The sequence below is a fragment of the Colletes gigas genome, unplaced genomic scaffold (assembly GCF_013123115.1).
Source record: "Colletes gigas isolate AHSC1104 unplaced genomic scaffold, ASM1312311v1 Colletes_gigas_Sc00040, whole genome shotgun sequence".
NCBI lineage: Eukaryota > Metazoa > Arthropoda > Insecta > Hymenoptera > Colletidae > Colletes > Colletes gigas.
Genome location: NW_025106669.1, coordinates 396,326 through 416,737, shown reverse-complemented (window position 1 = coordinate 416,737; position 20,412 = coordinate 396,326). Strand labels below are relative to the sequence as shown.

At 37.6% G+C, this 20,412-nt stretch overlaps 1 protein-coding gene across 3 annotated transcripts in view; it reads right to left on the bottom strand.

The window, feature by feature from the left end:
* LOC122402852 (inaD-like protein) overlaps positions 1-20,070 on the bottom strand; it is a 53,982-nt gene extending 33,912 nt beyond the window's left edge. For all 3 annotated transcript variants that reach the window (XM_043405995.1, XM_043405996.1, XM_043405997.1), the window contains exon 1: positions 19,869-20,070. The gene's annotated coding sequence lies outside the window, so the exon portion shown is untranslated. The remainder of the gene's footprint in view (positions 1-19,868) is intronic.
* Positions 20,071-20,412: the final 342 nt, after the last annotated feature.

The following is a 20,412-nucleotide window of genomic DNA, read 5'->3' as shown; positions in this document are numbered from 1 at the left end:
ACCAAAAATGATCTAAGACAAGATTTTCTAAGTTTCACTGACGAGTCCATCTTGCAATATCTGGAAGAAATGGTGTTTTTTCGAAGTTTAAAAAGCTAAATGCACTATTAAATTTGTCCAGGACACGAGAAACAAGTTACTTTTTACGAATGTATATAAAACTCTCAGGTAAATAATGTTTCAAAGCCTGACAGTTGTATTGCAACACACAAATGAAATTCCTGTTGGAATGTCTATTTTATGGAATAAACTCTGCCCATATTGGTTCCAATTCCTTTACCAAATGCACATGCAAGCTGCTCTCTCTGGCGATTCGATGAAAAGTAGAAAGGTCTGCTTCGCGTCGAGCATTTCTTCGAAGCTAACATGGCGTGGAGAGAGGTGAAAATTCGCGGTAACCACACTAACGGCGCACAATTGCATAAAATCAACCGGTGCTCTACTGCGCGCGCAATTGATTTAATTGCTACGGATCACTTTTGCTAAATAGAAAACGTTAGACTACTTGAAAATAATTGTGGAAGAATTTAATCGCCTGGCACACAAAAGAGGCACACAAAAACAACAAAATCCGCAACTGTAGCTAACGTTGTACACTTTATTTTATTAAAAAATCATAGATTTTCATCGAAAATCATAGTTTCACAAAAATGATAGGGAATACACTTTATAGGATATAACTTTTCTGAACCAAAAGAAGAAATGGAGATTTTTGTGTCGATGGGAAGGAACAATCAAGATTCTTTATTTGTCGAAAATAGTTGACTTTTCGGTGAAGACACAGATAATACACGAAACAAAGAATAACACGCAACGAGGAAGGAGGAAACTGAATCGCCCGGAGTGTCTCTTCTGGTTAATTCATTTCGAAAGCCCATCAATATTCTCGTGGCACTCGCTGAACGTGTACACACGAAGAGAAACGAGTATTCGTCGCCATAGCGTGGAAAGCATTAAGCCGAAAAGTCACGTACAACGTAAACGCGCGATCGAGCATACGTTTTCGATCCTCGTTCGATCGCGACCTTTCGTTTCTTGGAACTTGAATCGATCTTATCCCAGTCAATGCGTCGATTACCGAAAAAAGAGCCAAATAATAAAGCTGAATCGTTCGAGTTGCTTTTCTTCTCGATGGATTCGAAAGTACCGTGAAAAGTGAAACGCTGGAAAATCCTTTCACGGACGAGTTTTCATGGAAGAACGATAGATTAATCGTTCCTTGAGTGGAAATATAATTTATAGGCAATTCTTGAGATGAAAAGGAAATTGGATGGGGTCATCTTCGATCATTATTCTGAAATTACGACAGAAAAGTCGATGATATGTACGATCACTCATAATTCTTATAAAATTCCAGCATTCTTTGAACATTAGATTTATAGAAAATACAATTTTTCTTTTAATTAGGATTTATAATCATATACATCAGTTAAATCAGTTAAATTCAACATAGATTGTTAATAAATAATATTTATGACGTCAAATTGACGGAGAATATTAGAATATTATAAATATTAGAATAAATAACAGGTAGTTTCTCAAAAAGTACATTAGTATATTGTAAAAGGAACAACTAATCACATTTAATTCTAAAGATTTTATCTCGCAATATGATTAGGATTTTTAGGATTAGGATGATTAGAATTAGGATGATTAGGATCATTTGGAGCCATTTGATCTCTAAAAAGCGTACTTAATGCTCATAAAAATCACATTTAATTCTAAAGTTTTTATCTCACACTATGATTAGGATTTTTAGGATTCGGACGATTAGAATTAGGATGATTAGGATCATTTGGAGCCATTTGATCTTCAAAAACCGTACTTAATGCTCATAAAAATCACATTTAATTCTAAAGTTTTTATCTCACACTATGATTAGGATTTTTAGGATTCGGATGATTAGAATTAGGATGATTAGGATCATTTGGAGCCATTTGATCTTTAAAAAGCGTACTTAATGCTCATAAAAATCACATTTAATTCTAAAGTTTTTATCTCACAATATGATTAGGATTTTTAGGATTAGGATGATTAGAATTAGGATGATTAGGATCATTTGGAGCCATTTGATCTTCAAAAACCGTACTTAATGCTCATAAAAATCACATTTAATTCTAAAGTTTTTATCTCGCAATATGATTAGGATTTTTAGGATTAGGATGATTAGGATCATTTGGAGCCATTTGATCTCTAAAAAGCGTACTTAATGCTCATAAAAATCAGTCGAAAACTTCATCTGTATTCACTTTTAAGGAAAGATTTATATTAAAATGACACAAATTATGATTTTTTAAAGGAAAGAGTAAATTATCTTTCAATGGTGTTGGCCTGAAACTTATATAATCGACTGATAAATCACAAAATTAAGACGAGGCTATAAATACACGTGTATTATAAGAAAAAGTACTGAAATACATATACGTGGCGTTAGATAAGAAGATTCACTTGTTTAAAGCAACCATAAGTTTCCTATGCACGTGATTGTTCAGCGTTGTCGAGCAATGATGTTTGATAAAGATATACCGCGTTCGCGAGAACTCCGCAGCCTCAAATTGTCTTTCTTGGGCCCAAGTCGAGAATGGAGAAAGGGTTCGCCGACGATCGGCCTTGAGTCCCCGTCCTTTACGCACACGCAAGTCCCTCGTATCGGGCCCCTATGCATACACACGTGTAATCAGATGCATAAATGTCAACTACAGGCTTCATTTTAATATCGAATCCCTCGCGTGTACCAAAATTGCAAAAGAAATTTCCCAAGTGAGATTAACACTCAATAAACTAATTTAATCAATCAGTAATTCAATCATCGATCTCTTCAATCATATCAAATTTCCATCGATGATTCTTGGAGTTACTTTTTCTATAATATTGGAGCCTAAAACTTACATTAAAAGCAAATCTCATTGCATCTTTCATCCTGGACTTAAAGTGAAAAACATAGAAACATATAAACATTATGTAAACCAAAATATAGTAACCTCTTTACGATTATACTGTTGTAATTTTGAATAATATAATTTTTATAAGTTGTGAATGTTCTCAATCGAGGGAAATAAGTTTCTAATACTAATTTGATCAGAATAGTTCACTGCAGGTATCGTTGCTAATATTTATCGACTCAAAAAATTTGAAATTGAGTGTACCGAAGTGTCTTTAGAAATTGCAACGTGACTTTCACAGATCTTTCGCAAGATCGAAAGAAAGAAATTTAAAAGTGGTTGTTATCCAATCGTAGGAAGAAAGTAATTGAATTGAATATAAAAAAGAAGAGACGTAGTGTTTTGGTGCGTAATTGTTTTAAAAATAAGTTAGTGGGAATAGAGTTTGATTTGCTGTAAGATCGAAAGAAAGAAGTTTAAAAGTGGTTGATATCTGATAGTAGGAAGAAAGTAATTAAATTGATCACAAAAAAAGAGAGAATCTCCATTGAGTAATTGTTTTTAGAATAAGTTGAGGATCTCCGTATGAATGGGAATAGAGTTTGAAAAAAGAACTGTTTAACGATCTGTTGCATCCGGCAGGAAGTCGCGCGCACTTTCCGTGGCTCAGCCTGTACAGGTACGAGCGCACACCGGCCCAGGTAGAGGCGCTTGAACGCTCGAACACGCACGCCAGGCCATGCCGAGGGCATAGTTACACGGCTATTCCAGCGAGGAATGTCTGGCATGTCGCTCTCGTCAAATGGCCAGAAAATAAAAGGACTTAGCTCTCGGCCGCGGCCTTGATAGGAGGTTTCCACCGGGCACCGGGGTTCCCTACGCTCTCAGCTACCACGATCTCAAAGGGTCAGCTTCCTCGTAGATGACAAGATATGAAATACGTCGGGCTGCCGTCCTTCGTAGTCGTTCGAATATTTCTTCGTGGCTAGCGCTAGGAGGCAACCGCAAGGCCCTTCCAAGTGCCGAATCGATCGATTACTTTCATAGAGATTAATACGCTCTCTGACGGTTCGCTCCTTTGATCGATGGAAATCAGTTTTTCTTACGACCGGTTCGAAATTAGGCTTGACCGTGATGGAGCTACGGAATTATACTTCTGTTGTAACAACTAACTGCAACTATACATGGGGAGGAGCCTTGTACGCCTCCTTACGCTCATCTATTCCCCATCAGTTTTCTCAAACTATGATTTTTTACGAAAATCTATGATTTTTTTATTCCAGGGATCGATGAATATGTTACCGTGAATGACCGAAATTGGAGAATGTCAACTTTCACCGGTGAATGTCAACAGATACCAAATACGTCGGTGAAAGATCGAATATTTCATTACATTGTTGTACATTCGGACCCTCTCCGGTGTGTGTGTCGACAATCACAGATATGCTCTGCTGGAGGTCCAAAACAGAAGAGTCAAAAAACAAGCGACTGACTCTCTCCTGCCAAATCCTTTCTTCTGCTCGGAGTCGATCAGCTTTGTCAGTCTTATGCAAGCTTTGATAACGCGAGCAACGTTTTCTTAATTTTTTTTCCGATACCCTAATTTATACTAAATGGATACTGCAGTAAATCGTGATCTTTTTCTAACCCCAGACCTAACCCAGACCTAAACCAGACTTAATTCAGACTTATTCCAGACCTAACCCAGACCTAACCCAGACCTAACCCAAACCTAACCCAGACCTAACTCAGATCTAATCCAGACCTAACCCAGACCTAACTCAAATCTAATCCAGACCTAACCCAGACCTAACCCAGACCTAACTCAGATCTAATCCAGACCTAACCCAGACCTAACCCAGACCTAACTCAGATCTAATCCAGACCTAACCCAGACCTAACTCAAATCTAATCCAGACCTAACCCAGACCTAACCCAGACCTAACTCAGATCTAATCCAGACCTAACCCAGACCTAACCCAGAACTAATCCAGACCTAACCCAGACCTAACCCAGACCTAACTCAGATCTAATCCAGACCTAACCCAGACCTAACCCAGACCTAACTCAGATCTAATCCAGACCTAACCCAGACCTAACCCAAATCTAGGGTCTGAGTCAGGTCTGGGTTAGGTCTGGATTAGATTTCGGTTAGGTCTGGGTTAGGTCTGGATTAGATTTCGGTTAGGTCTGGGTTAGGTCTGGATTAGATTTCGGTTAGGTCTGGGTTAGGTCTGGATTAGATTTCGGTTAGGTCTGGGTTAGGTCTGGATTAGATCTGGGTTAGGTCTGGGTTAGGTCTGAATTAAATCTGGGTTAGGTCTAGGTTAGGTCTGGATTAGATCTGAGTTATGTCTGGGTTAGGTCTGGATTAGATCTGAGTTAGGTCTGGGTTAGGTCTGGGTTAGGTCTGGGTTAGGTCTGGGTTAGGTCTGGGTTAGATCTTTTCAGAAAGAGAGGCGAAAAAGTTACGGTCACCCTTGTGACGTTTTATAGCGACTGCATTACGGAGAAGAAAATATAAATCTCCAACATGTTCAACACTCACCATTAGTGCATGGTGAATGTCAACATTTACCGGTGTAAGTCAGAAATAAGGGTGTTTAGCAAATATTTCGGGCATACACTAAGCGACTATGTGAATGTTGACATTCACCGGTGAAAGTCGGCATTCTCCAGATTTCGGTGTTTCACTGTAACAAATATACATATATTAGAAGTCACTATACCAAGTTTCCGTTGTGAATGCTTCATCCGGCATAGTCTTTAGGTTAGAGAGAACTGAAGAGAATGCTTCAAGTGTTTGTCTTTAGCTTCGATGCACGTTTTCACCTGATCCAACCTACACAGTCCCACTGTCAATAAAGCTAAGTGTCAAGCTATAGCTGTCACGCGTCAATCCGGTGTCCTCGAATTGGTGAAATCGCTAAATACATTTACACCGAAATGGCGGTCATGCGTTTAATGTCTGACCAAGCGAGTGCCCACGAAAGTGAAACTGTACGAACACGTTCCACTTCGTAGAATTTTTTTACTACAGAACGTTCTCTACTATAGACATTTTAGAATATTTAATAAATTCGTTGCACCTCTCATTTCATTCGAAACGATGGATACCTAAAAAGATCGACGTTTAAACCTTCTATGCTTGAAATTTTCAGTTTTATTTCACAAGCAACGAATGAAGAGTTATTCTAAAAGAAGATCCATTTCTAAATTGCATAGTTATCTCAGTATTATCATCTGTAATGAGCGCAAGGACACGAGTAGATCATTTTCTGATTGCGAGAAATTACGTTGAAAAATCTGCATTTTCAAGTGTAATCAGTATATATGGAAGAAAATAATCCGTATGGCAACTTGCAATCTAAGTATCGCGGATAATTTTCTGTTAATGTACGGAGCAGGGTACTGGCAATTACGCTAATTAGTCTTATACGATCTTATTTCCCTCTGCTGGACAGTTCCCATTGTGTTATTATCACGACTATTAAAAACATGCCTTTAAAGTTCATTCTTAACGTTACTTTGTCCCATTTTATCTTTCATCATTGTCTACTTTTATATCAAATTGGTGAAATATATTTCTGCCAGTTTCAAACAAATATCCACACTATTTATTTGCAGTAATTTCATAGAAACTAAGGATAATCGAACAGATCGACACCACTCTCTTCGACTCTTCAATTTTCAATAAATATTGCTAGAAACGACCGTCTTCATAAATATTAAAATTATCTTCTTCCTCATTTAATAACATTCCTCATTTCTAACATTCGATAATTACATCGTCGATTTCCCTGCACCATTCACTTTCGAATCTTTATGCTGCAACGTGCCGTATTTCCTTCATTTTAATTCGTCTTTCGAAACGCTCGAGAGTTTAAAACGAAATACACATTTATTTTCATTTTCTAGATAGTATGCATGATCGAGCGTTCTGTTAAACGACGGATAATTGACGCTGTAGGTACTCTATACGTTATGGAAACTATTAAAGACACCGTTCTTCTCGAAGATCTATTAAAAACTGGTCGCTGCCCTATCCAGGAGCTAGCTGCAGCTGTTGGATCATAGGAAAGGGACTCGATATCGCATGTCGAAGGCGTGCAAGGACATGTTCTCTTTGGTACTTGACTTTCCTCGGAGTTCGTCGAGTGGGACCGGATGTTCGGTCGTGTAGGGATCTCATTTTCCCAGTAAACTGGTTGTGAGAGGCACAGATGTCTGGAAATTATCTCCAATCATATTACTATCTATTAAGAAGAAGGTAACGCACCTAGCATTACCCTACTCATCTCGTAGTATTATTAACAAGGCATTTACCGTGGGATGCTGGAGGACTAAACCAGACAATCTCTATCCAGGAAAGAACAATCAATTTTCAGTGATAAAATGAGTTTATCTTAACCGAGACATAACCCAGACCAAACCCAGACCTAACCCAGACCCTAGATCTGGGTTAGGTCTGGATTAGATCTGAATTAGATCTGGGTTAGGTCTGGGTTAGGTCTGGATTAGATCTGAATTAGATCTGGGTTAGGTCTGGGTTAGGTCTGGATTAGATCTGAGTTAGCTCTGGGTTAGGTCTGGGTTAGGTTTGTTTTAGGTCTGGGTTAGGTCTGGGTTAGGTCTGTATTAGGTCTGGGTTAGGTCTGGGTTAGGTCTGTATTAGGTCTGTATTAGGTCTCGGTTAGGTCTGGGTTAGGTCTGGGTTTGATCTGGGTTAGGTCTGGATTTATAGATAACCTTATTCCCCCAGGGAATAGATTTATTTTGTTTTAAATAGATTTAACCCAGACCTAACCCAGACCTAACCCAGACCTAATCCAGATCTAATCCAGACCTAACCCAGATCTAATCCAGATCTAATCCAGACCTAACCCAGACCTAACCCAGACCTATTGATAAATTACAGTTTCTCAATAAGCTAAATTAGTACTTGTTATTCTAATCTTTATGCAGTGATACTTGTTCTAACAAGTTGTTTATTTTATTTCTGCGCCCTGAATTCATAATATTATAACATAATATTAAAAATTAATTTTAAACAAATTTCTTTACACATTAGTTATTCTTTCACGATGCAGTAATTTTGACTGCTTTTGGGCAATATAGGTATATACTGAGTTTCAGTCTTTCTAGTGTTAAGAGTCTCAACGAATAGGAGCAGTCACAGTCGTCTACAAAAGTCGAGGAACAAAATGAAACAATGTTTCACATAACTGATGTATCCAGAGAGTAAATTTGCAGTGTAGAGAAATGTAGGTAATTTAAATGCTTTCACGAATATTGATACAGTTTGTAAAAAGTTCTGAAGAGGAAGGATGCTCGAGGATTCGTATTTGGTAGGCACGCGCCATCGCTGGACCACTTATCCACCGCGAGGGCTCACGACCGGAAGTCCGATGTGTACGACGCAAGCAATTACGGTGGTAATCATGGCTGCTCGTAGAACTGGTGCCTCGGTCGAAGATCGTTTTGCTCCGGGGTCTCATCGGCCACGCTCGACTTTCCGGTTTAACCGCTCCTTCTTCTAATCGCTCCGCTTCCTGCCGAACGATCTCCTCGTCCTTGGTCTTTTTCACGCACTCGCGATAGTCGGGAAGTTCTATTCGGACGATCCTTGGGGATTCGTTAGTTCCCAGCGCAATGAAACTCTTCGTTTCGCGCATCCTCGATCCGCCATTTGCTCGATTTCAATGCACAAAGTATTTCCTTTCACAGGGTTTCAAAAATTCACTACTTTTTGGACGTAAGCTGCGCATTAGAGATGCAAAAGTAGCGTAAAATTCTTAACGTTCAAATGGACTTGGGACTGGGTCACTTCTGACCCACGCGTCCAGGGCTCGCTAGACGTCTAAGAATGAACTTCAGCAGATTTCAATCCTTATATTAAATTACACACGTATGTAAATTTACATTCCAAATATTTTTTACTATGTTTATAGTCGTTATGTAATAATGCAAACCACGTTTGAAAAAATGAAGTATCTTCTTGATTCCTTTTTGGAATTCGATGTTCAATGCACTGCTAATCTTTTATACCGAATATTAAAAGTGTGTAAGACATTAAATAAAAAATCTATGAACTGTTATTTCGGTGGAAGAATGGAATCAAGCTTTATTGCTGTTGCTGTGCCCTCTAAATCTGGTTTTTAGACCAGTTCAAAACGCTAATTAACGATAGAAAAGTACAAATTTCTGATAACTTCTCATGAGAATCGAGAAGATTATTCAATTAGGAGTTAATGGTAAGTTTCTACTTTCCCACGAGACAGTTACATTAACCGATTGTACAAAGCCGATCCTTAACAGATGGCGGAGCAAAGAAGCGCCGATTTTTCCTCGCGGTCATCCGCTATATCGAATGAACTGTCGGAGAAGCAGAAACGGGATAGGGCTGAACGAGAACGCGAAAGAGAATCCTTGGGCATCGAAGGTGTCGATTGTTGAACGGTGTCCAGTTTCATTCATCTAGTCTGAGAATCGGAACGCTCGTCTCCGAATGCAGACAGGGAATTTTTATGAACGGAGGGAATCCTTTGGCTCTGAGTCATTGCACCTTTCACGCGGGACCACGAAATACTCCAACACGATGACGTGGAGTCAAGTTTTGGCTTTCACGAAACTAAATCTCTCAACCTGTTCCGTTGAAGCTCACATGGACAGAGACACGAACTCTCTGACTTTGATTTTAATGTGTTTGTGTAGAATGATTCAACAAATTTTAAGATACAAGCAATTAAAGTTACAGAAAACTTCTTCATGGAAGAAACAATTCTCCGTGTAACTAGAATGCATTGTAAGAATCCAAAAATGCTTTTTGTGCATTGTGCTATTCACAGGGGAAACCTGGTAGCTAAAAAATCTTTCATTAAAATTATTTTGTACATTTCAACTGAACTGTATCCATTAATAGAGTGACGAAAATTGACAAATATTTAACCTGTAAACATTGATATTTAATTGAACTGGCTTCAAATGTGTTCCCTATTAATAAAGAACGATCTCCTTGAACCAACAAGTCCCAAGGTAACGGAGCAAAGGTCTATAATTCAAGAGATGAAACTCGAAGCTGTCCCCTCTGATGATAACTATCCTCATTAACACGGGGAACGGCGTTATCTCATATGAAATTTCAGTCCTGTCCTCGACCTGCGCTCACGGTCGATGTCTCCGATATATTTTTTTTTTTATTCTCTAACTTGGTAATCCTTACATAACGCGAGCTACGATGACTCAATCGGATGACTTGGGAACGCTAACGATCCGAGGAAATCCCGTCACAATGGAAAACCGCGAGTTTTATTCAATCGGGACACTTTCGTTCGTTAATTACGTCGAAGGGAACCTTTAATTTTTCTAAAATATACAGGATTATGTAACGAAATACTGTAGGTAACGGATATGATATATTCATCGAAGACAATCCGGCCATGAGAGGTGAAGGAACACGATGAATTCACGTCCAGGTATCGTCGTTAACACATTACCGACCGATATTAATCGACTGTTTTACCGACCAACGCTTACCGACCGATAGCGTATTAATCAACTGTTTTATCGGTCGACGTTTACCGACGTTTACCGACCGATAAAACAGTCGATCAATAGGCTATCGGTCGGTAAAGTGTTAACATTTTCAATGAAAAAAGTAAAGACAGAATAATTCAAATATCGTGAGATTACGTAATAAAAATAACCATCTCAGAAAATTAGAATATTAAAAGTCTTTTAGAGGTGTAGCTTCGTTTCTATAAAGATCAAAGGTTGCAGAAGGCAACAAGTAGCGAAGCAAAAGGTTAATTTCGGAAAAAGCACAGTTGCAGCCATCTTGAATTACAGGAACATCGAGCATTCGTTCTAAAATCGTCCCTGGGAGTGCAAGTATCGTCTCGTTGACGCTTTAATTAGAGCAAGGCGATGTAAATTGCCCCATTGGGAATGAAAAGGGGTATCGACGTCCTGTTGCATCGGCGTCGTTTTTGTCACGCAACGGTGTCGAGGCTCGTTTACGCTGAATACGAAACAAGATTTTCCAGGGCTGTTGACGCGTCTGAATTCAAATGCGGCGAACGCCAAGGAATGAGAATGGCCAATGCAGGCGTACACAGGCTGATAGCGATTGAGGCCGTGTACCGAGGATCATGAAGCAGATCGTGAAAACTCACTCGCTCGTTACCGGGTTAAATTCCAGCCGCGGGCGAGCGCGTAAAATACACAGTTAACGCGGTTTATTTGAACGGAATAATGCGGAGATGCAAATGAGCCGCAGATGTTGGTGAAAGAAAACACCACGCGTGGTGGAACTAACTGTACCCGTTGGAACTGTTCAATTTTAATTTATATAAGACGATCCTTTGCTCGGTAACGTGAAAATTCAAATGAATGAAAAATGTTACTCTTTCTTTTTTATCGACTTTTGCACGTTTACTCGACATGTGCTCGAAAATTTCAGCGATGCATCAACTATAGGCAATTTGTTGAGAAAAAAACTCTTTCTCCAGAAAGGAACGCGATCGTAAGTAATAATTCAGGCATTGCAGAATAAAAATCGACTTTCGAGTCAGTGATAGCTCATTTCGGGGTTGACACACACGCTGCTTTCGGACTTTCTCGCCCGGTTACGTAACAGCGACGTTCTATAGCAAACACGGGCGACCGGTTCACGAAATTCATGCATAATAATAATCCGACGGCCTTCCCGGCTGTCGGCTCGAGGCTGTTCTGATATCTGTCGGCTGGATTACTATCAGACCATAAGAACGGAAAGGGTACGTTCCAACGAGAGACCGAGAGGCGCCGTGATACACGTGATACTCGCGTATTGGGTGCATTCTACCGTGACTTTTTTCGTGATTTTTGCCGATTTTTCGATTCCAAATCCTGGGCGTGAAAAATTAAAAACGCAGAAAAATACCGATTTCGTATTGAAGCTTTCGAGACACTAGATTTCTATAATTACTGTAAATGCGTATTGTTATTGGCTATCTCCCTGAATTTTTTCTGATTTTTCGATTCCAAATCCTGGGCGTGAAAAATTAAAAACGCAGAAAAATACCGATTTCGTATTGAAGCTTTCGAGACACTAGATTTATATAATTACTGTAAATGCGTATTGTCATTGGCTATCTTCCTGAATTTTTTCAGATTTTTCGATTCCAAATCCTAGGCGTGAAAAATTAAAAACGCAGAAAAATACCGATTTCGTATTGAAGCTTTCGAGACACTAGATTTATATAATTACTGTAAATGCGTATTGTCATTGGCTATCTTCCTGAATTTTTTCAGATTTTTCGATTCCAAATCCTAGGCGTGAAAAATTAAAAACGCAGAAAAATACCGATTTCGTATCGAAGCTTTCGAGACACTAGATTTATATAATTACTGTAAATGCGTATTGTCGTTGGTTATCTCCCTGAATTTTTTCCGATTTTTCGATTTCAAATCCTAGGCGTGAAAAATTAAAAACGCAGAAAAATACCGATTTCGTATTGAAGCTTTCGAGACACTAGATTTATATAATTACTGTAAATGCGTATTATCATTGGCTATCTCTCTGAATTTTTTCAGATTTTTTGATTCCAAATCCTGGGCGTGAAAAATTAAAAACGCAGAAAAATACCGATTTCGTATTGAAGCTTTCGAGACACTAGATTTATATAATTACTGTAAATGCATATAGTCATTGGCTATCTCCCTCAATTTTTTCCGATTTTTCGATTCCAAATCCTGGGTGTGAAAAATTAAAAACGCAGAAAAATACCGATTTCGTATCGAAGCTTTCGAGACACTAGATTTCTATAATTACTGTAAATGCGTATTGTCGTTGGTTATCTTCCTGAATTTTTTCAGATTTTTCGATTCCAAATCCTGGGCGTGAAAAATTAAAAACGCAGAAAAATACCGATTTCGTACGACATAAAAATCCTTTAACAATATAATTATAAAATACAAGCTAAATTTATTTGTCAAAAAATATTCACTTACTCCAAAATCTTTTAAAAAATTCTAAACAAGCAAATTTAGTACCAATTCTCCAGAAATGATATTCCCTTAATTTAAACAATACAATAATTTAAAATACCCCTTTAACGATCGCAAGAGAGTTAAGCATATGCTGATTTAGCGGGAGACTTCAACGCCCACGGACTTATCTCCCTATTTTCACATACTTTGAATTAACGCTTATCAAGAACGATCGCGTTTCTTCGTAATATCGCTACCGGCAATTCGCGGTACGGAAAAATGAAAGAAAAAAACGCGGACAATATCGCGTAAGATGGAATTTGTGAAACGGAATTAATTATGCCGGCACGTGAAACAGGTATTGGCAGGGTTCGTGCACTCGTTATATTCGGACTTTCACTCCACGAGCTACTTAAACGATATTCTCTCTATCTCTCTCGATCCCCCTTCTTTTTCTCTTTTAAACGTGCGTAAGTAAACGTGGACAAAGACAAGTTGCTCGTTTTACATTCCTTCCGCTCGCGGTAACGCAGCGCAACCGATCATTCGCTGTGTTGAAGATCGAATTCGCTGTGTCGAATTTCATTGTTTGGCGCATATTTACGGGAGAAGAACTTTCACTCGAAAGCTTTCGTTTCGACGCGTAACGTAAGCGGAATCAAACCCGCGCGCTCCAGTAATCGCGAATCGCTTCGCAGCGCCACGGATCGACGACCCGCGAAATTCAAATCGTTCGATCAGCCGCGGAAGAATTCTAATCGTCGAGATCAATTTTTCCATCCTGTTTTGCGCGTGCAGCGACATAATTACATTTTTTTAACCTCAGAAAGAACGAGAGGAATGGCGCTGTTTAGAATTATCTTTGAAAAACGACCTCTTCTAGCAGTAATTTTTTTCTAGCACGAACATAATTTATTGAATGGATGAAGAGCATATGTGAGATACCGGTTGAATAAAAATTCACGGTAGAAGACAGGAATAGTGAAGTTAATAAATAATTTTTATTTTATTAGTAACAAACCAAATCAATCCAACAATTCCTTTAGCAAATATTTTAACATTCAAAGGTCCTGATAAACTATATAAATTGAGATATTGAAAATGTCTAATTTTCATTTGTTATTTGAAATTTTTCGTACGAAAAGTGTTGACTATGGTCGCTGCAAGTAGCGAAGGCCTGCTCCATTTCCCAGAGTAATTCGGCGATTTGTCTACCACGTTTGATTACTATGATTTCGTACTATGAACCATTGTGAGGAAGAAACGGAAGCCCGTGGAACACGGATGAATAGCGCAATGAATAGCCAGCTATCGCCGGGTCTCTACCAATAAGAGAATAATAAACGACACGCACAAAACTCTATTTCACTATCACCGAGCCCATTCCCCCGTGTAATTTATAAGCACGTTTCAATTAACCAGTTATCTTTGGACGCTGGGTTACGTATCCCGAACATCCGGTGCACGTACACGTGAGAAAGAGTAACGCGATAGTGATATAGAATTGATGCAATAACACGAGAGAAAACTGCATAGCGTATCGTTTTGAATACAATTTTCAACGAATCTTTAATCGTGTTCGATTCGTTCGAACTGATGGATCTGTGTTACAAAACCAACAGCAATCAAGCCACTCGACTTTCATCTTCGTTGCCAATTTCCTGATACCGGTACCGAGAATCGACGCCATTACGAAACACGGAAAGCTTTAAAATCTTGGAGAATTTTATTTGACGCCCTATAGAAATATTGTCTAATACTTTTTTGTAGGTACAAATGAGCTTTACTACAGAAAAAAGTTTCATTGAAATATATTCACTATTGTAGGAGTTGTGGATGTTTGGAAATTGGACCACTGTTATGGGGTTTTTTCAATGTTTTTGATTTTTAGTAAAATTGTTGGACACTGTACGGAAATGTTGTTTAATACTTTTTTTTAGGTACCTATGAGCTCCACTTCAGAAATAAATTTCATTGAAATCCAATCACTATTGTAGAAGTTATGGTCCTTTGAAAATTATACCACTTTTATGAGGTTTTTTCAATGTTTTTGATTTTTAGTAACATTGTTGGACACTGTACGGAAATGTTGTTTAATACTTTTTTGTAGGTACCTATGAGCTCCACTTCAGAAATAAATTTCATTGAAATCCATTCACTATTGTGGAAGTTATGGTCCTTTGAAAATTAGGACCACTTTTATGGGGTTTTTCTTATTTTAAAGTGTTAAAGAACAACTTTTCGAATATTTTTGCAATTTCTACATATTCTTCATCTAAATACGCGTTGTTTGCCGCGTGAAACATTAAAATCCTTCAATCCATTCAAAAGTTATGAATTTTCAAAGAGTGACTTTTCTAGCCTGAAATTATATTTTCGGTAATGAATTTTTTTCTCGAAAATGGTTAGGATTTCGAAGGTATGTCTATTCACCAAAAATGATTGTAATTCACCCCTGCAATTAAAAATATTTTTTCTAGAACGATTTGAAATTTTCTAATTTTGTCGAAAAATTTCACACCTTCTCGAATTTTTTTCTCGCAAATGGTTAGGAATTCGAGGGTATGTCTGTTCACCAAAAATGATTGCAATTCACCCCCGCAACTAAAAATAATTTTTTGAGAATGATTAATAATTCTTCAATTTTGCCAAAAATTTGTCCACTTATGGAATTTTTTTCTCGGAAATGGTTAAAATTTCGGGGGTATGTGTAATGACCAAAAATGATTGTAATTGAACCCTGCAGCTGTTAATATTTTTTTTAGAATGATTTGAAATTTTTTAATTTTCTGGAAAATTTGTCTACTTATTGAATTTTTTTCTCGAAACTGCGTAGGATTTCGTGAATGTGTGTAATGACACAAAATGATTGTAATCGACCCCTGCAACCGAAAATAATTTTTCTACGATGATTTGCAATTTTCTAATTTCGGCGAAAAATTTGTCCACTTACTGAATTTTTTTCTCGAAAATGGTTAGAATTTCGAGGGTATGTCTATTCACCAAAAATAATTGTAATTGACCCTATTAACCAAAAATAATTTTTCCGTGAATGATTTGAAATATTTGATTTTAATTTTTTAATAACTTTTTAACGAAGCCTCAATCAACAAATTGATATTCTAGATTTTCATTTTATTTTGAACCAAAATGGACGAGATTTCGAAGAATAGCTCTGATGACAAATAATTATAGTATCTGAATAATTAAAGGTGCAAACTGATGAGTTTAGGTTTTAGTTCCATGATTTAGAATAATCTGCCTCGTTCGTATATTCTTTGGGACAGCGTGTAGCTGATTTGGACAGTGAGCCACTGTTTTAAGAGACAAACGGCTCAGTTAGGACTCGTTAACAAGCAAAACCATCGAGTTGTATCGAGATGAGTCGACGAGGCACACCTGAATCATCCGAGGAATGTAACACTATATGGAGAGTTCGGATTTACAGTGTTCCCTTCATAGGGGCCAGGCTACCGCGGTCAGAGGAAAAAGGGGGACTGCTTTAACAGTAGCTGAACACGGTCCTTCGAATAATTTCAAGTGGACGAATCAATTTATGAACCTCCGTGACTCGTTGACTAAGACGAATAGCTCCTCGCGGTGCTCATCAATCCTACCCTGCTGCTAGTTGATTAAATTCCTTATAATTACATCTCGCTCGTTCGCTGCAATCTTGATAGCTTTCTGGTAACTTTGTAAATGGTAAATTATTCCCGAATGAATTACGCATAAGCACGGTTGCATCGGTCGATGGTGCGTGGAACGCTTCGTTTTTTTCGCAAAGTGTCTATTCTCAAGCGACCGTTGTCCTTGGAACATCGTCGCTCATTAACAATGATCCGCGAAACCGTTGAAACGCGTTGTTCTGTATCGCTTTTCACCCGGTACGCTTTAATTAATTTATCGCCGGATAAATTCGCTATTGATTACACAACGGTAATTATAACCTCACCGGTGTAAAAAGATAGCATTGATTTATAGAGATAATTCGCCAATTAAAGTGGAATGCCGAGTGCGGTCAATCGAATTCTTCCTACGAATCTAACTGAAGTTTATTTTTAGAATGCGCGCGATTAAAATCGAAAAATTAATTTAACAATACCAAACAAGCAAAACGTTTTTGTGTAGGAGAAATATTTCTATGGTCATCGATGCATTTTCAATTGAGAATAAGTATAGAAATTTAATCGATGAAGATATTATATTTCGAATTAATGAATATTCTATATTATTTATATTTCCCCTATTTAATCGAGTATGAAAATTATGAAAAAAATCTGGTGCATTGCGACTATTGAGATACGTGTTTGAGAATTTTTTCCGATTTTTCGATTTCAAATCCTGGGCGTGAAAAATTAAAAACGCAGAAAAATACCGATTTCGTATTGAAGCTTTCGAGACACTAGATTTATATAATTACTGTAAATGCGTATTGTCGGTGGTTATCTCCCTGAATTTTTTCAGATTTTTTTATTGCAAATCCTGGGCGTGAAAAATTAAAAACGCAGAAAAATACCGATTTCGTATTGAAGCTTTCGAGACACTACATTTATATAATTACTGTAAATGCATATTGTTATTGATTATCTCCCTGAATTTTTTCAGATTTTTCGATTCCAAATCCTGGGCGTGAAAAATTAAAAACGCAGAAAAATACCGATTTCGTATTGAAGCTTTCGAGACCCTAGATTTATATAATTACTGTAAATGCGTATTGTTATTGGCTATCTCCCTGAATTTTTTCAGATTTTTCGATTCCAAATCCTGGGCGTGAAAAATTAAAAACCTAGAAAAATACCGATTTCGTATTGAAGCTTTCGAGACACTAGATTTATATAATTACTGTAAATGCGTATTGTTATTGGCTATCTCCCTGAATTTTTTCAGATTTTTCGATTCCAAATCCTGGGCGTGAAAAATTAAAAACCTAGAAAAATACCGATTTCGTATTGAAGCTTTCGAGACACTAGATTTATATAATTACTGTAAATGCGTATTGTTATTGGCTATCTCCCTGAATTTTTTCAGATTTTTCGATTTCAAATCCTGGGCGTGAAAAATTAAAAACGTAGAAAAATACCGATTTCGTATTGAAGCTTTCGAGACCCTAGATTTATATAATTACTGTAAATGCGTATTGTTATTGGCTATCTCCCTGAATTTTTTCAGATTTTTCGATTCCAAATCCTGGGCGTGAAAAATTAAAAACCTAGAAAAATACCGATTTCGTATTGAAGCTTTCGAGACACTAGATTTATATAATTACTGTAAATGCGTATTGTCGTTGGTTATGTCCCTGAATTTTTTCAGATTTTTTGGCAGGGTGCGCCGTAGTAGCAAAAATGAAAAACCGATTTTTTCGGCGTTTTTCGCGTGAAAAAGCAACTTATACTTTGAATTTTTGTATTCCCTTTAATAGATAACTATATTCAGTGGTTTTAAACATTTCCATGTTGAGTAAAACAGATACAAACTTGCAAATAATTTCAGATATAAATTACGAATAATATAAGAAAATTATCTGTGTTGCAAAAGAAACATGAATTCGGTTCGATATCGGTGGACTTTCAGCAGTTCGTTGCGTAATTCGAAACGTCAGATGCAAGTAATTGTTTGCTACTTTCAGGAGTTGCTTATCATGCAAATTGTTACGAGTGTAACGAGCTACGAATTCCAGATAACGCGAAACGATCGTGAGAGGGAACGTAAGTAAGCAAAAATATTGCCAGGCTTCCTGAAAATCGGTTTGAGAGTGGATCGTAACCACATGCCTGGCATTACCGAATTCGAATCCGCGGTAATACATCGTTCACATCGTTAAAAGTGCTTTCGTCGAACCGCCCGTAAAGCGTCCTCGTTAATTATGAATAATATGATTACAGCTGCTCTTCCCATGGTTTCCCTTTTGTGTGATCCAGCCTCAACGCGAGGATGAACTCTGCGATTCACAGAGCCGCGAACAGCGGAATGAAATTCCTCCGAGATCTTAACACGTGCGTGAAGCAATAGTGTTCAACACGCGTCGATAAAATTATTAATGTTCCAAGACGCGATACGGACGTCGATTATTGCTTCGAACGCACTCTCGATACAAGGAGAAAATTATCAGCGATTTTTGACTCATTCGAAGTACCACGAACCGTGTTAGAAAATGGTAACATAATTGGGGTAGCAATTACAACGAAAATATATAATTGATTAAGCAAAATTGCAATGTTTAGACTTCGGAGGATTTTTTGTTATTATTAGTGAGCCTGAAAAGTGGAATCCTTGTTCTAAAATTAGTATGATATTCCATATTGTATAAGTGTGCAATAATATTCAATAATATATTACATAAGTATGCAATAATATATTGTATAAGTATACAATAATATATTGTATGTAAAATTCTATTGTATAAGTATAAAATGTAGAATACAATTTAAAAAATAACTTGATTTTGAGAATATATCAACAAACTTTCATACTTGGTTGTATTTTGGTTTGTAAAATGAGTTTCTACCTTCACATATTGTGTACGATATACTGTAACTATTTACAACAAGATTCATATTATTTATATTGGAGCACATATTTTAAAAATCGATCATCTTCCAAAAACAAAATTTTATTCCACTTTCATTATAAAAAATAAATTAGTCTCGAACTTCAAACAATGCTTCACGAAACATATATAATTAAAAGAAGAAAAATTTATTGAACGATGTGTAATTAGACCAGCGATAGGATGTTTTTAATTAACAAGACTGAATAAATAAAATTCCGCCAAAAGAATCGTTAAATATTTATCGAGTTGCACGAGAATGTAACCGATTGCAAAATGTTTCTTCAGCTGTTTCTCAATCCTCTTATCGTTATCAGTACAACCGGCAATCGCGAAAAGAAACGTAAGCAGAGTTTCGCGAATCGATCCGGTATTCGTAAGAAAAAGAGTCTGGTCGTTAATCAGCACGATGGTTCCGTGTTATCGCGGCGGAAGTTATGGAACACGTTCGAATTCTTCTAGCTCACCTGAGTCCACGAGAAAAAACGTCGCATTTAACAGTGATCCCACTGAATCATCCTCGGTTTTTGTTTCTGTTAGCGTAATCCTCCTGCTACGGTTTTCGTTTCCGGGAATGATGCACTGTTACGAGGAATGTTCACGATCGAAGAACCCGACAGAGCCACTGCGATCGCCGGAGAGTACGATCAAAGCGTCTGTTTAGACCGACCGAGCGGGTCCGGACGACTGAACGCGCCACTCGTTGCGCCTTCACAGTCAGCCTCGATTCCTACCTTCTCTTTCTCTTTCTCTCCCTCTTCCAGGGTGCAGTTCTCTCCGTCTATGTAAATAGAAACGTTACTTGCAAATCGTTACACGATTATAGGTTCAAATCGATGAATCCATGGAGCCTAAAGTCGTAACAACGATCTCGATAGCTCAATTTTATTATTAGGTCGTCCCATAAGTTCATGGCCGTTCGATATTCCGAAATTGATGAGGATAAAATTTGTAATCCAATAAAAAACAATGAAAATTTGTCAGTTTAGGTGGACTTCTGAAATTTCAAAC